Raw genomic sequence first — 14,540 nt, 5'->3', positions numbered from 1 at the left:
ACTCATCAATACCACATTAATAACTTTATTAAAATGAATACATATCAACCAAACTATTAGTTATGCGATCAGGCAGGGTGAGGAAGGCACTTGGAGATAAAGTAGTTACTCCTAAAAGACTCGCCAAAAGGAAAAAAGGCGACAAACCAGCAACAGTAAATGGTGGAAGTTCTATACTGAAGAGCCCGCTAATCTCACCTACTGTGTCCATGTTTGAAAAAGCAATGCTAAACAAAAAAACGATGCAAAATTCAAGATTTCACTATTTAAAGAATCCCGGTTCATCTTTCTGTGTTACACCTGGAGAAACATCGGGTCTGATGACCCCGCTGGTACCCCAAAAAATCATACAAGGGTTACACCAAAGGGGGGAAGAGCTAGTGCAAGAACCCACCCTAAGGAAATCAATTTCAAATTCAAACTCCATTGAGACACAAGACCTGAGCTCATGCAGCAAACAGACAGAGAAGCTAGAAAATCAAGACCAGAGCCGTCCAGCTGGGGTAGTCCCACTGCATAGTGCCATTATAACAACAGCAACAGTACATGCTGCTCAAAACGATAAAAGTATCAATTCGGAACATCAGTATCAACATCAAGAATTTCAACCCGCCCCAAGAAAAATCTGTGGGGAAATCACACCAGGTAGTCCGGCTATAACATATAAGACCCGCGACCTTAATACATCAAATAGCTGAGAATGGACAGGTAGTTAGCCTAAATGACTCGCAATTAAACACAGACGATCTAGTGCACCTTTGGTCAAACCAAGGCCTATCTTTAACCAACTTGGATGACTCAAGGGTGAGTAAATATGTGGAAGGTACGCATGAGACAAAGGTGGAAGGAAAGGAAGAAGAGGCGTTGGTCGCTTTACGGGCGAGCAAACCTATGGAAAATATATACAAAGTAAAGGCGTATGCCCAAAGAAGGGATGAAGAGGAGAATCAGATGCTTAGCCCAAACCAAATGGGTGGAAAAGACAAAATATCAGATCACAGAGCAAATTTTCAATCAAATCTAGAGATTCACCTGAAAAAGGGGCAAATAACATCAAAAGCAACAAAAACGGGAATCTGAATTAATACCATCAGTACTGTAAGCACTACAAATGTCGACAGCAACAATGATAATGCAGTCGGATAAATTGGGCATACAAATAGATCTTATGAATATCATCGCATCATACATAGCTGGAATAAACACAAAACTTGAAGATTTAACAAATTTAATAAAAAGAGTACAACCAATTTATTCACCACGGGAATCAACTTGCACATGACGTCCAATAATAGACAAATTAGGTTTTCTTCCAACAATATTGGAACTGATACTTTGTTTGAATAAGCACCTGGTTATGCCGGTTATGAATTTAGAGACTGCCCATACAAAAAAGTCAGAGGTAATTGTAAGTCAGACCCATGCACAGGCATCTATAAATTCTACTCAAGAACAAAAGAAAGAATTTCAACTTCCCACTGCTGAGACTGTGGATCTCATAAGTGCTAAGCAAGAGGCTGATCAGAGTGTCATAACAGAGCAATCTGATAAGAAGACGATTCAATATAGAAGACAAAAGAAAAAGGTAAGGAAAGCAAGAAACAAGACGAATGATCCTAAACCACAGCGAGGTAATAGAGTATATGCCATCTTCTCTAAAACAGCAGGTGAGCATCAAGAACAACATTGCCCTGGAACAACACTGGATAGTGTTATAAGTAACGCAAACACTTCTATTGAAGTCTCAGAGGCATTTATATGGAAAAGGCGTTAGCCCCAAGGAATTACACCAACAATACAACTTTAATAGAAATCAAGGACTGCTTATCATCACCATTCAAAGACCCCATGAAACCGAGTCAAAGGGCAAACCTGCAGTTACCACAATAAAGTGTGAAGAAATTAATAGAATATATAAACAATTAGACAACGTGGCATGTAACAACACGCCTGAAATACAACACTTGACCTCACCACTGAGGCTACAGTTACAAGAAATTAAGGAGGAAGTAGGCAAAGATAGGGCCGTCATAGAGGGAAACCTAAAAACTCCTAAAAAACATGTTGCAATGAAGCCAGATACTCTGATAAGCACTCAAAAAATAAGATCGGATTCAGTAATAAACAGGGAACCTACTAATATTAATAATTGGAAATCTGTTACGCAGAGAAAGTAGAAACAACTGCTTTACCTTGACTTCCAGTAAAATAAGTGAAAGATCAATGTACTCCAGTAGTATTTCAAAATCCAACACAAACTAAGCAGCAATGCTCCTCTTATGGCCATCTAAGTATTTATATTTCCAATCAAACTAAATCTCAGTCTAAGAAACTAGAGGAGAAAGATATAAGAAGGGGAACTGCACCTAGTACCCAGGTAACTCACCAGATAATATGGGCCCCAGAATACGAAACGCAGGACAGTTACGATATCTTAAATAGAGGCAATATTATGAAACTTATGGCAGAAATTCCGGAACTAAAACATGTACATTCGTCAGATCTTGTAACAGTCCAATTTCTACCAGGAGATAACAACACAACAAAAGAACGAACATTAACTACATGGCAGACGGCAGAGTTAGTACACTTAATACTAAGTAACTTGAATCCATTTTCAGCCTGGGGAATACAAATAACAGCACCGGCAGTACCTCGGTACCCATTTCCATTTAAAGAAATTGAAATGCAGCATATTAAAAGTAAAATAAATCAAACTGCAGTTTCCACACAGGTTAATTCAATTTTACACAACGCAAAGGGTAGGAGTGGTACAGTCCAGACTTCAGAGGGATTAGCCACAGAAGTACAAAGGGAGACTGAACTAAAGGAAGATCAATGGAACTGGCTCCCCAGTATACTAAGTAACAACAGTAGTGTTTGACATAAGAGAGTCAAGGCTACCAGCAGTGAAAAAGATGCCATACGTATATTATCTTGGAACATAACTGGAGCTAGGCGATTTCTTGAGGAGGGCCTTCCACTTAAGGAGTGGGCAGATTGTGACATAATAGCCCTACAGGAGACTTGGTCGCAGGAAGAGATTCCGATTGTATGCTTCACTCACTACACAGTAGCTGCGGAAAAGTGCAAGCGATATGGTCGTGCAATGGGGGATTGATAGTATATGTATCTACAGCTATAAAAATAATGACGGAACAGCTGAAATCTCCGGATCCCAGCATACAACTTGTTAAATTCTCAGATCAATACTCAGGTAAAGGAAATACAATGGTATTAGTTAACTACTACACACAACCGAAGGTTCAAATAAAAAAATATAAAAATGCTCTTTTAACTAAAACAATATCAAGATTACGTTGTTCTGAGCCCATGTGGAATTTAATAGTGACAGGAGACTTTAATTCCAATCTGATAATCACGCCGAATGAGGATCAAATCTCAACAGCAGATAACTCATTTTGGTGTGTTCCACAGCAATATTATGCTGGGACCTCTCGTACGGACCGCATTGGACATCAACTAGCAACAGATCTTGAATTCCAAGATATGCGTGTACTTAACGGAAGAACGGATGAAGATCGCCCGCCGAAAAGAACGTATCACGGCTCAAGGGCAGAATCGACGTTAGATTTTAAACTTATAGCACTTCCTCTAATGCCATTATTGGCCTGTTTTTTCATAGAGTACACCACTTTGAGTGATCATTCAATGCTGCACGTCATCTTTAATCTAAAAATGCCAAGATTTAATTTCACTAATACACCACAGGGCGGAATTACTTCAATAAATCTGAAACGTCTGAAATGGACAAACACAACTAAAACAGATTTGTTTTTAACAATAAACGTTCTCCTGGCAGAACAAACAAACAATAGAATCCATGACTAGAATCCAAGCTTGGTCGCTCTTCTAAATAAATTAGCAAAATTAATGAAAGAACCCGAAATGAGGGTTATAAGATATGATCAAACGAAAGATCTACCAAATGATCTACAAATGCTAAAGAGAGATCTAAAAGGAGCGCAAAGGAAACTGCACTAAGACAAATCCGAGGGAATAATACTGGAAACATTTCGACAACTGAGAAAACAATTTAAAAAGAGAATGTGGGAATTAAAAAAATTGAAAATGGAGAGTTTCTGGTCCAAACTAATATGCAATGTAATACATTCAAATTCGAATAAATTGTGGCAGACAATAAATAACCGGTCAAGGCCTCGAAATGCAATAACATCGTCTGTTCAAGAGCAGGAATGGGTTAATTTTCTCAGGGAGAAATTTAAACAGAAACAACTTCAAAACGTGAACGATTGCCAATAGCTGACCGCGATGCAGTCAACTGAGTATGACCTGATTCCACTGACAAATCAGCTGTTTTATACAACATAGGAAATAATAAACATAATAAACAAAGGTAAAAGTGATGGAGCTCCTGGTTCGAATGGCGTTCCGCAAGATACATTTAAACATGATTCGGAATATTGGAGCACGCACCTAGAAAAACTCTACACTGATGTTGAAATTAACAATCTAGGTCCAGAAAGTTGGCAGGGATCAATCATAACCCCCATTTATAATGGAGGTGATAGATCTAACCCTGCAAATTATACGCTAATTGCCTCACAGGATGTTGAAGCTAAGTACTTTGCCTCACTTATCCTTGAAGATCTGGTTGATTGGTCAAGAAAACGTAACTTAATCCCAAAATATCAAACAGGGTTTAGAAAGGGTATTGGAACAATCTCCAATATCCTGTCAATTTCACTGATTGCGGAAAAATGTAAAAACAAGAAACTGGACCTACATTTGTGTTATATAGACTTAAAAGATGCTTTTGACAGCGTAGATCGGAAACTACTGTGGGCCAAATTAAAAAACTGGAACATACCGGAGAGAATACTTAGGGGTCTACTGCTGTTTTACACAGATACCTGAGTTTGTTTGAAGCTTGGGGACTGTGCTAGAATTTCTAGAAAGGTGTATACCAGCACAGGTTTAAAACAGGGGTGCGTGTTGGCCCCGCACCTATTCAACTTATTCATCTCAGACCTATCTGGAAAGCTCAATGAAATTAATTCACAATCACCAAAATTAGGCAAATTACAATTATCACACCTTGCCTACGCAGATGATATTGTACACTTGAGCTTAACTAAGGTGGGTTTGACTAGATTATTAAACGAACTCTCTGAATTTCTGTCTGTAAACAATCTGGAACTCAATTCATCCAAAACCATCCTCGTTACAAACCGAATAACCCCTCATCTTAACATTAGGCTAAAAGGCAAATTATTAGAGAACGTATCATGCTACAAGTACTTGGGATTTTATGTAGATGATGAGCTATCTTTTCGAGGCCAGAAAAAATAAATGACCCAGCGAGCGGGGGCCCTAATATTTGCCCTTAGTTCACTAGCTAAGAAACTGGAGGGAACTTCATTAAGACCGCTGATTGCGACTATTTCTGCCAAAGTACTGCCAACACTATCATACGCAAGTGCTGCTATGCATGGGAAGGACTCAGAGACTCTTAATAAGCTAATAACAAGTATTTATAAAAAGGTTCTACAGCTGCCCAAGACCGCCTCACCAGCGCAAATACGCTTAGAATTTGGGCAATTGAATGAAACATTGGGCAGACTCTACACATACATAAAAGTGTGGTACCGGCTTAAACAAAATGTAGAGGAAAATAGCCTCAATTAATCTTTATGGCTGGAATTGGAAAAGGAAAAAAAACCTGTAAACCTACAAATTCTTGGAATATTCGCTTAAGGTTATTTGTATCACTGATCTTTGGAATAAAAATATGCCCTATCCAACTTTCAAGCTAGCACTAAATAAAGCTGCAAAATTCCATTCATTGTTGGTTACTTACTTAACTCTATCTGGAATTCCTCTTTGAAAATAGGCACTTATCCTACTAAGTGGAAAACTGCGTTTGTCCAGCCAATCCTGAAGAAAGAAGATGCAGACCTAGCAGATTTAAAGAATTTCAGGCCGATCTCACTTCTTCCAGTGCCAGCTAAAGTACTGGAGAAGGAAGTTCAAATACAGCTGGCCGAATTCTTGGAGTCCCATAAACTTCTTCACGATTCACAATCAGGTTTCAGATCGGGCTACAGTACCGAGACGGCCTTGCTAGAAGTAGCAGAGACAGTAAGGTAACTGTGCGATGCTAGTGCTGCTGGATTAATCCGCAGCATTTGATACGGTGTCGCACCAGATTCTTTTAGCAAGACTCGCCTCACTGGGAGTGATCGGAACCACCTTGAAATGGTTTCGCTCCTTTTTGGAGGGACGATTCCAGAGAGTGCTCCTCCGCCCGTATGTGTCCTCTTCTAGCCCTTTGATCCCTGGAGTTCCGCAAGGCTCAGCCCTGAGTCCCTCCCTTTTTAATGTTTATTTGGCCCCTCTGGCCCCTATAATTGAACAACTAGGGGTAAAGGTTTTGCAGCGTGAATCTTTCTGGATTCACTATGCTGTGCATTATTCCGCGATCTTGTGGTTGGGTCCGGATTCGTAGTCTTTTCTTTGTTTTTTTTTTTTTTTTTTTTCGTAGCCCAGGTGGGCGTCGACGTACACCATTTGGTGCACCTCCCGTGACGTCGTCGTGCTTCCTGCGGAAGTCCCACCTTTGGGGCGCCATCTTCAGATTCTTTTTTCCGCCGTTGGGTCTGGATCGTCATCGGGAAGCTCCAGAATTACACTCGAAGGAAGAAGGAAGAAAAGCGAGTTTCGTCGATAGAAACACTAGAAGATATCAGGGAAGGAAAAGATTTCAGCAGGAGCGCGAAGAAAGGAGGACCAGCGCCCTTTTTCTTCGACGGCCTTGGAGAATGCACGCTCAGAGACCCTGAGCGCAATGGACAAGACGCCATTCAAGTTCTGCCCAAACTGCCACCACAAGTTCGCGCAGAAGGACCAGCATCCGGTCTGCAACCTCTGCCTACCGGTCGATCACCAGAGTATCGACTGCAACGCCTGCTCAGCCTTCGCGCCGAAGACACTCAGGGTGAGAGAGCGGCAGAGAAGGGCCAACGCCAGCATGGATGGCAAGGGGAAGCCCCCGACACTCTACGCTCTGGGCCTCTCCTCGGACGACGAGGACAACGACGCCGAGACAGCCGAAAACTTCACGGTCGTAGAGACCGACAAGAAAAAAGAAGACGAGGTAAGAGAATCGTCGAGCGCAAAACAGAAAGTACCTCGACAACACGAGGGTGACTCGAGAAAATCTGAGTCAAAGTCCACGAAGGGAGCCCCGACGCCGAAAACTTCGACGTCCAAAGGGGGAACCACGGACAAGAGGCCGAGCGGATCCTTAGATAAGGACTCCCTGGTGCCGAAAGACGCCGAAAGGCAAGGGTCGTCGAAAGCATCCCATGAAACGGGCCGATCGACGCAGAAAGAACGTTCGACGTCGACGCAAGTTTCATCGAAAAGACCCGCGGTCGACGCCGAAAGCATCTCCGAGATGGAGAAAAAGAAGAGGCGGCTCGAGGCCGAAATGGAGAACATCCTTCAAAGAAAGAAGGAGTTCGACGCCAGAATGAGGGAATTCAAGATTCCAACGGTTTCATCAGCGGACGTCGGTGAGGTCGAAGACGAGTTCGACGCCGAAGGGCTGACAAGAGAACTCGAAGAGGAAGAAGAGCCCTATTATGAGGGAGAAGCCGAGGAAGAAGACCAACGGTCGTTCTACGAATCGGCGGCATCTACCAGCCACGACGTCGAATGGCACGATCTCGACACCGAAAACCCGGAGGAGCCCGTGGACACGTACCCTTCGAGGCCTTCGCCACCCGACGACATCGGGGTCTACAATATGGTGGTCAGGAGCGCAGCAATGGCCTTCGGCGTCAAACTCGACGAGGAGAAACCGAAAGCCGATTTTCTCGTCGAGACACTGCTCCCCATCCAGACAAGGAGCCAGTTCCTCCCCATGCTACAAAGCGTGATGAATCAGGGGAGAGAAGCCTTCAAGGAACCTGCAACCTGCCGGTCGATCACGCCCAGGACAGAGAAGAAATATAAGCACTCCTCCCTGGACCCCCCTTACATCAAGGGTAGCGTGACCGCAGACTCCATCATAGCCTCCACGGCCAGGAGAAGGGCCAACGTACCAGCAACTTCGGGCCCACCCCCGGATAAGGAGAGCAGGAGGATTGACCTCACAGGAAGAAAGGTCGAGAGGAACGCCGCAATGCACTGGCGCATGGCAAATTCAAATGCACTCCTCAATAGACACCAGTACCAGCACTGGGATGAGATGGGGGAGTTAGTAAAGCACCTCCCCGAAGAATTCCGGCAGAGAGCCTCTCACCTGATAGATGAAGGCAAAAACATCGCCAACTCCTGTATAAAGACGGCGTTGGATGGGGCAGAGACTTCAGCAAGACTCATGGCCATAGGGGTCACAGAGAGGAGGCATGCATGGCTAAGAATCTCGGGATTCAAACCGGAAGTGCAGAACAACATCCTTGGCACCCCCTTCAATGGAGAGACACTGTTCGGAGCAACAGTGGACGACAAGCTCACCCAGCTGAAAAAAGAAAACGAGACGGCGAGGTCCATGGGGGCCCTACAGCTGAGGGGAATGAGGCGAGGAAATCCCTCGAAGACCCTACGGTAGGGGAGGAAGCCAGCAGGGGACGTCGCACCAGGCGTTCCAACAAAGTCAGCAGGGTGAAGGTCACGGACAAGGCCAACAGAAGCAAAACTGGCAATATCAACCTCGGGGCCAGTCCTTTCGCGGGAGAGGGAACGGACGTGGCCAAAGGAGGAGAGGGGGCGAACAGCCCTCGACAAAGTGACTCAGAACGCAAGAGGACGCCTACCCTCGTCAGGACCCCAAGGGTGAGGCGCAAAAAAGTGTCATCAGGGGGAAGAGAAAATTCAAGAGCCTACGAGCATACGACACCAGTAGGCGGAAGACTGAGGTTCTACCTTCAGGAGTGGCGGCGTATAACCACAGACAAGTGGATACGGAACGTTGTGCAGTACGGGTACTGCGTAGATTTGGAGAAAAGACCTCCAAACAGGACACCAAGGGGAAAACTGAGATCGGCCCAAGAACTGGCAATACTCAGAGAAGAAACGCGGAAACTCCTGGAAAAGGGAGCCATAGAGACAGTGCCGTTCAGAGAACGCAACAAAGGGGTCTACTCAAACTACTTCGTGGTTCCGAAGGTAGACGGAGACCTCAGACCCATACTAGACCTCCGTTACCTAAACAAGTTCATCAGAACGCAAAGGTTCAAAATGACTTCACTGCAGGAGGTTCTGCCACAGATAAGAGAAGGGGACTTCATGGTCACCGTGGACCTCAAGGATGCCTACCTTCACATCCCAATAAACAGAAGGCACAAGGGCCTTCTAAGATTCAACATCGAACAAGAACACTACCAGTTCACGACCCTGGCCTTCGGATTAAAATCAGCACCAAGGGTCTTTACAAAATGCCTGTCGGCGGTAGCGGCGCACCTACGAAGGCAGGGAATCCATGTCTACCCCTACTTGGACGACTGGCTGGTCAAGGCAAACTCACGCGGAAAGTGCGAGAGGCACGCAAAACGCGTAACAGACACCCTCACAAAACTGGGATTCTGTGTTTTCCTTTAGGGAACACTCAGAGGCGGCATTCATTAACTTCAAGAGATGTCTACTGAAAGTGGCTTCTTGGATGACTGATAACTGTATGAAGTTAAATGCAGATAAAACGGAGATACTCTTTTTTAACCAACCATCCCCCCCCCCAGGTCAGAACTTTGGTGGCCTTCTGAACTGAACCCTCCCCCGGTGCCGGGAACTTCAGCCAGAAATCTGGGATTTAAATTCGATGCCAACCTGTCAGGCAAATCCCAGATAGGCCAGGTCTCCTCCGCGTGTTTTTGGAAGCTAAAAGCCCTGAGAAGATTTTTGAAGCTAATGCCGATTAACTGTAGAAAGTCAGTAGTCCATGCATTGGTCATCTCTCAGCTGGACTATGCAAACAGTCTGTATCTTGGTCTGCCAGAGTATCTTATCAGAAAGTTGCAGATCATACAAAATGTGGCAGCAAGACTTATTAGGAATGTCCCTTTTCACCATCACATCACTCCGCATCTCCGGAGCCTACATTGACTACCGGTAAAAAGGCGGATAGAGTTTAAGGTACTAACCGTGGCCTATAGAGCATCTCGAGGCTCGGGTCCAATATACCTTAAGAAAAGACTCCAGAAATACCACCAAACTAGGGCACTTCGTTCAAATCATCAGGAGCTACTGGTAATTCCACACTTTAAGAAATCTAGGATTGGTGGCAGGGCCTTCTCGGTAAGAACAACCATGTTATGGAACTCTATACCGGAACATCTGCGGAAGTCCTCATCAGAACGTGTTTTCAGGAAAACCCTGAAAACATGGCTGTTCGACCGGACTAAGCACTTTCTAGCGCCCTAACTACACCTCTGCTCATGCTGCTAGCGCCGGGACACCTCCGTTGGAGGTAGCTGTGCGCTCTACAAATAACAGTAATAATAATAAAAATATGTCTACAATAAATATAGTTGTTTTTACTGAATAGAAAAATGCACGATGCGTTCCCAAATCTGTTGAGGTATGACACATTTAACTGTCGAGATTGTGGTTGTTAAATTGACATGACTATCGGCCTGTTTTACAGTTTGGCGGGCGGGTTACTCTCACGAACGTGACGGACATCCCTCTCTCCTCCCTACATTATATCCGATCATGGCCCTCATTATTAGGCGGCTGGATATCACTCAAGTTGGGGATAGATTGCTCATCCGCCAATGTTAATCAGGCACTATGTGTTCTTATCTTTAAACTAAGCAGTGTTCGTGATCCTTTTGACCCTGCCTTGTCCGCTCATTCAATACTAGAGGGGTATAAATTAACAAACATTTACAATGCAATAGGTCTCGCATTTGCAAGAGTTTAAGCTATTGGCATTGTAAATGACAATGCCTTTTACTTATATGTTTTGATCATTAACACATGAATAAAAGGCATTGTAATGTACAATGCCAATAGCTCAAACTCTTGTAAATGCAAGACCTATTCAAAAAAGAAGCTGCCATTGTCTCGGGCTGCTCAGAAAGTGATAGCCCTCATGGCATGCTGAATGCAGCAGAAAAGCATGTTGTGCCTGCAGTAGGAGAAACTATTTAAAGAAAATAGTGCTTACAGACTAAAAATCATGTACCGTGTAACAACCGGAGTAAAGGGGCCAGTCCTCATGGTAGGTTACGAATGAAGACAAGGCGGGACTAAGGAGGGACTAACAAGCCTATTAATGAATCGGAAGCCAGCATTTACGAAGGACAATGACACAAGCCAATTACAAATATAGGTGGAGAGTGGGTAGAGCTTCCATTCCATACTCCAATACAGAATGGCTCGCAGAGCAGAGCATGCGCTGCCCAGGCTCGACCTAAAAATGGAGATCCCGATAGGGATCCGTCCAAGCACTTGCTTTTTAGAGCCGCCAGTGCTGAGCACTGGCAGGCCCCGGCCCACTTAAAACCCTGCCTGAATGGGAAAGAGCAACAAAATAGTTACAGAATATTTTGTTCTTTTTAGCAACGCCTTTGCTCCCGCCCCATGCTCACTGTCTGTCCCAGCTGCACTGGTCTCGGGCTCACAGTCCCCATATTTTTTTATGCACTTTGACGACTGCTCTCATCACACCGCAGTTTAAGCCCTACTGCCATGGTGTTAGTTTTGTAAATCTGTGTATCTAATAATAATATATTCTGTTTTGTGTCTATCTTTACAAAAGCTCACAGACTTTGCACATAATCTTACGCACTTCTAATGTCTGGGGCGACATTTCTTCACAGGTCAAGATGCGGAGCCTGAGCAGCAACAACTCACACCAGCAACTAACACTTCCCTTTTCAGCGTCAGGAAGGGACACAACCACTAGAAGCAGTTGAGTGCGCATGCGCACAAGCAACAGGAAGAAGTTCAGTGCGCCCTGCAGGCGTGCACTTGCGTCAAGACCACGCGGTCTCACAATTGTCGCGCTCAATGGGGTCTCCGTACGTGGCAGCGGAAGTGCTGAGCTGACCTGTGCAGCGGGGTATGCTGACCTGTGCAGCGGGGTGTGCTGATCTGTGCAGCGGGGTGTGCTGATCTGTGCAGCGAGGTGTGCTGACCTGTGCAGCGGGGTGTGCTGACCTGTGCAGCGGGGTGTGCTGACCTGTGCAGCGGGGTGTGCTGACCTGTGCAGCGGGGTGTGCTGACCTGTGCAGCAGGGTGTGCTGACCTGTGCTGACCTGTGCAGCAGGATGTGCTGAACTGTGCTGCAGGGTGTGCTGACCTGTGCAGCGAGGTGTGCTGATCTGTGCAGCGGATTGTGCTGACCTGTGCAGCGGGGTCTTCTGACCTGTGCAGCAGGGTGTGCTGACCTGTGCAGCGGTTTGTGCTGACCTGTGCGATATCGTAGTGAAAATCAGTTTCTTTGTAGCTGAAGAGACCACTTATTGATCCTTGGGCTAGGATGTGGTGCTTTCCCTACAAAGAGGGATTTTAGAAGTTTGAGGTCTAAGTGTCGTCCAATTACACATAAGTGGGTGGATGCAGCTCCACTTACAGTGATACACTGGGTCTATACATCTGTACTGAAGATGTCCTACTCTTAGAACTAGATGTTGTCTCTTTAGAGCTCGCATTGCAGAGTAAGGCCGTATTCAGATAATCGTAGAAGATTGGCCTTCAGCCAGTGATTAGGATCTGTGATACTACAGGCAAAAATCAGGCTGTAGTCCCTTACATCCAGGACTCTGTCTGTGTAGATTACTCGTCCTTGATGGTGTTCTAAAATAGTACAGCTGACCGAACTGATAAAACAACTAGGCAAATCACAATACATTTCCGCAGTAGGTCTTACATAGGGTACTAGCAAATCTGAATCCTTAAGGATCAAGAAATCAACAGTTTTGCGACTTCTCAATGCATTCCCGGCAGTTAATGAATCGGATTGTTGAACCCCACCAAAGATATGCAGCATCCTATCCGGACAACATAGTAATTTGTAGTAAAGCCTGGCAAGAGCATTTAGACCGTGTAACAACCATACTGGCTTTACTACAAAGAGCTGGCTGCATATTAATGTAAAAAATACAAGCTAGCACATAATGAATTCAAATACCTAGGGCACCTTCTAGACAGTGGACTGATGACACCCAAAAACCAAAAGTGAGAGCAATAACTGCCATCCCCTTTTCCAAAAGCAAAATGCAGGCTTTTTTGGGGTCCTACTGGAGGTTTATTCCAAACTGCTATAAATTATCAACCCCTCTCACAGATATCCCAGTGCTGATAAAAACTCTGAGCGGGCCCATCAAGCATTTGAGAAATTAAAAGCTATAATTGCATCTAAACCAGTAGAACTGTTGCCCCACTTCAAAGTGACCTTTATGGTACTGACAGACGCTTCTTTCTCACTGAGTCGCACTATCTCAATTAGATGCCAGCAACAATGAGAAATCCATCTTGTTTATAAGCAGATAGCTGCTCCCCAGAAAAATAAAATATCCTGCTATAGACAAAGAATGTGTAGGTATCAAATGAGCCGTGGAGAAAGTACTTTATTACTTAGAGGGTCGCAGTTTTATTCTGTACACACGGGCCATGCATGCCTCCCTCACTTGGATGAGCTGGAAAAAGGGGAATAACCCAAGGGTGTTCCTGTGGTTTTTTTGTCCTTGCAGCCATTCTATTTTGAAATAAAACATAGAAGAGAAAGGAACAGGGTAATGTTGATCTTTTGTCTCGATATCCCATTTTACAAAATCAGAAAAATCTTTAAGGAGGGAAATTGTGGCACGGTAGAAGACGAGATCGAGAACTTATCTCTTGAATCCTTGAGTTTGCCCATCCCGTTGCCGCAAACACGACACAGAAGAGAAAAGAAAATGATTTAATAGGCGTAAGGGCAATGGATGAGAGCATAAGAGGAAAAAGTTTAAAAAAAGAAAAAAAAAGGAAAGGCTTCCGTTTCTTCTCCACGATTTAACCCCAGCAGGAAAAGGAGCGGGAGAGGAGTCCTGGAGAATATCAGACAAAGAACGCAGAAAGCCGACAGCACGAGCCCACATGGGCCAACAACAATGGGGCAGGGCGTCCCAGCGTAAGGAAAATTAAAAGCACAATTTTAAAAAGTGCTGTAATGTGGACATCACTATCTGTGGCATAGCGTTTTTTTCTAACTTTATGTATTTTTTTCATTATATTTAAGCTGTGACGCGCCATCGTTAACCGTGTCATAGCGCTTAAAAAATAAAAAACTTTCAGCCTTGCTTCTGTACAACATGGATTAAGAAAACAAGCTGTCGCCATTGCGCAAATGGGAAAAAAAGTGCTTACTGACTAATTGAAGGCGACAGTATAACGCTGCAAGTAAAAGATCCAGTCCTGATGGGTGGTCCCAAAAGGAGACAGGGCGGTAACAAGGCGGGACTAAGAAGCCTCATTATCAATCGGAAGCCAGCATTTACCATGGACGATGATGCCAGCCAAAGAAAAATATTGGCGGGGCTTCCATATACCCTAATATAGCCTGTATC

The 14,540-nt window shown here is 44.5% G+C and overlaps 2 protein-coding genes across 6 annotated transcripts in view; one reads left to right on the top strand and one right to left on the bottom strand.

Moving 5' to 3' along the window:
• ZCCHC4 (zinc finger CCHC-type containing 4) overlaps nucleotides 1–14,540 on the top strand; it is a 452,628-nt gene that overhangs the window by 252,168 nt on the left and 185,920 nt on the right. The gene's annotated exons all lie outside the window — the stretch shown is intronic.
• The window catches only part of LOC146862951 (uncharacterized), a 56,920-nt gene that overhangs the window by 41,502 nt on the left and 878 nt on the right, over nucleotides 1–14,540 (bottom strand). The gene's annotated exons all lie outside the window — the stretch shown is intronic.

The sequence above is a fragment of the Triturus cristatus genome, chromosome 2_2 (genome assembly GCF_964204655.1).
Source record: "Triturus cristatus chromosome 2_2, aTriCri1.1, whole genome shotgun sequence".
Taxonomy (NCBI): domain Eukaryota; kingdom Metazoa; phylum Chordata; class Amphibia; order Caudata; family Salamandridae; genus Triturus; species Triturus cristatus.
Note: the sequence above shows the minus strand (reverse complement) of the source record. Positions and strands in the feature narration are given on the sequence as shown.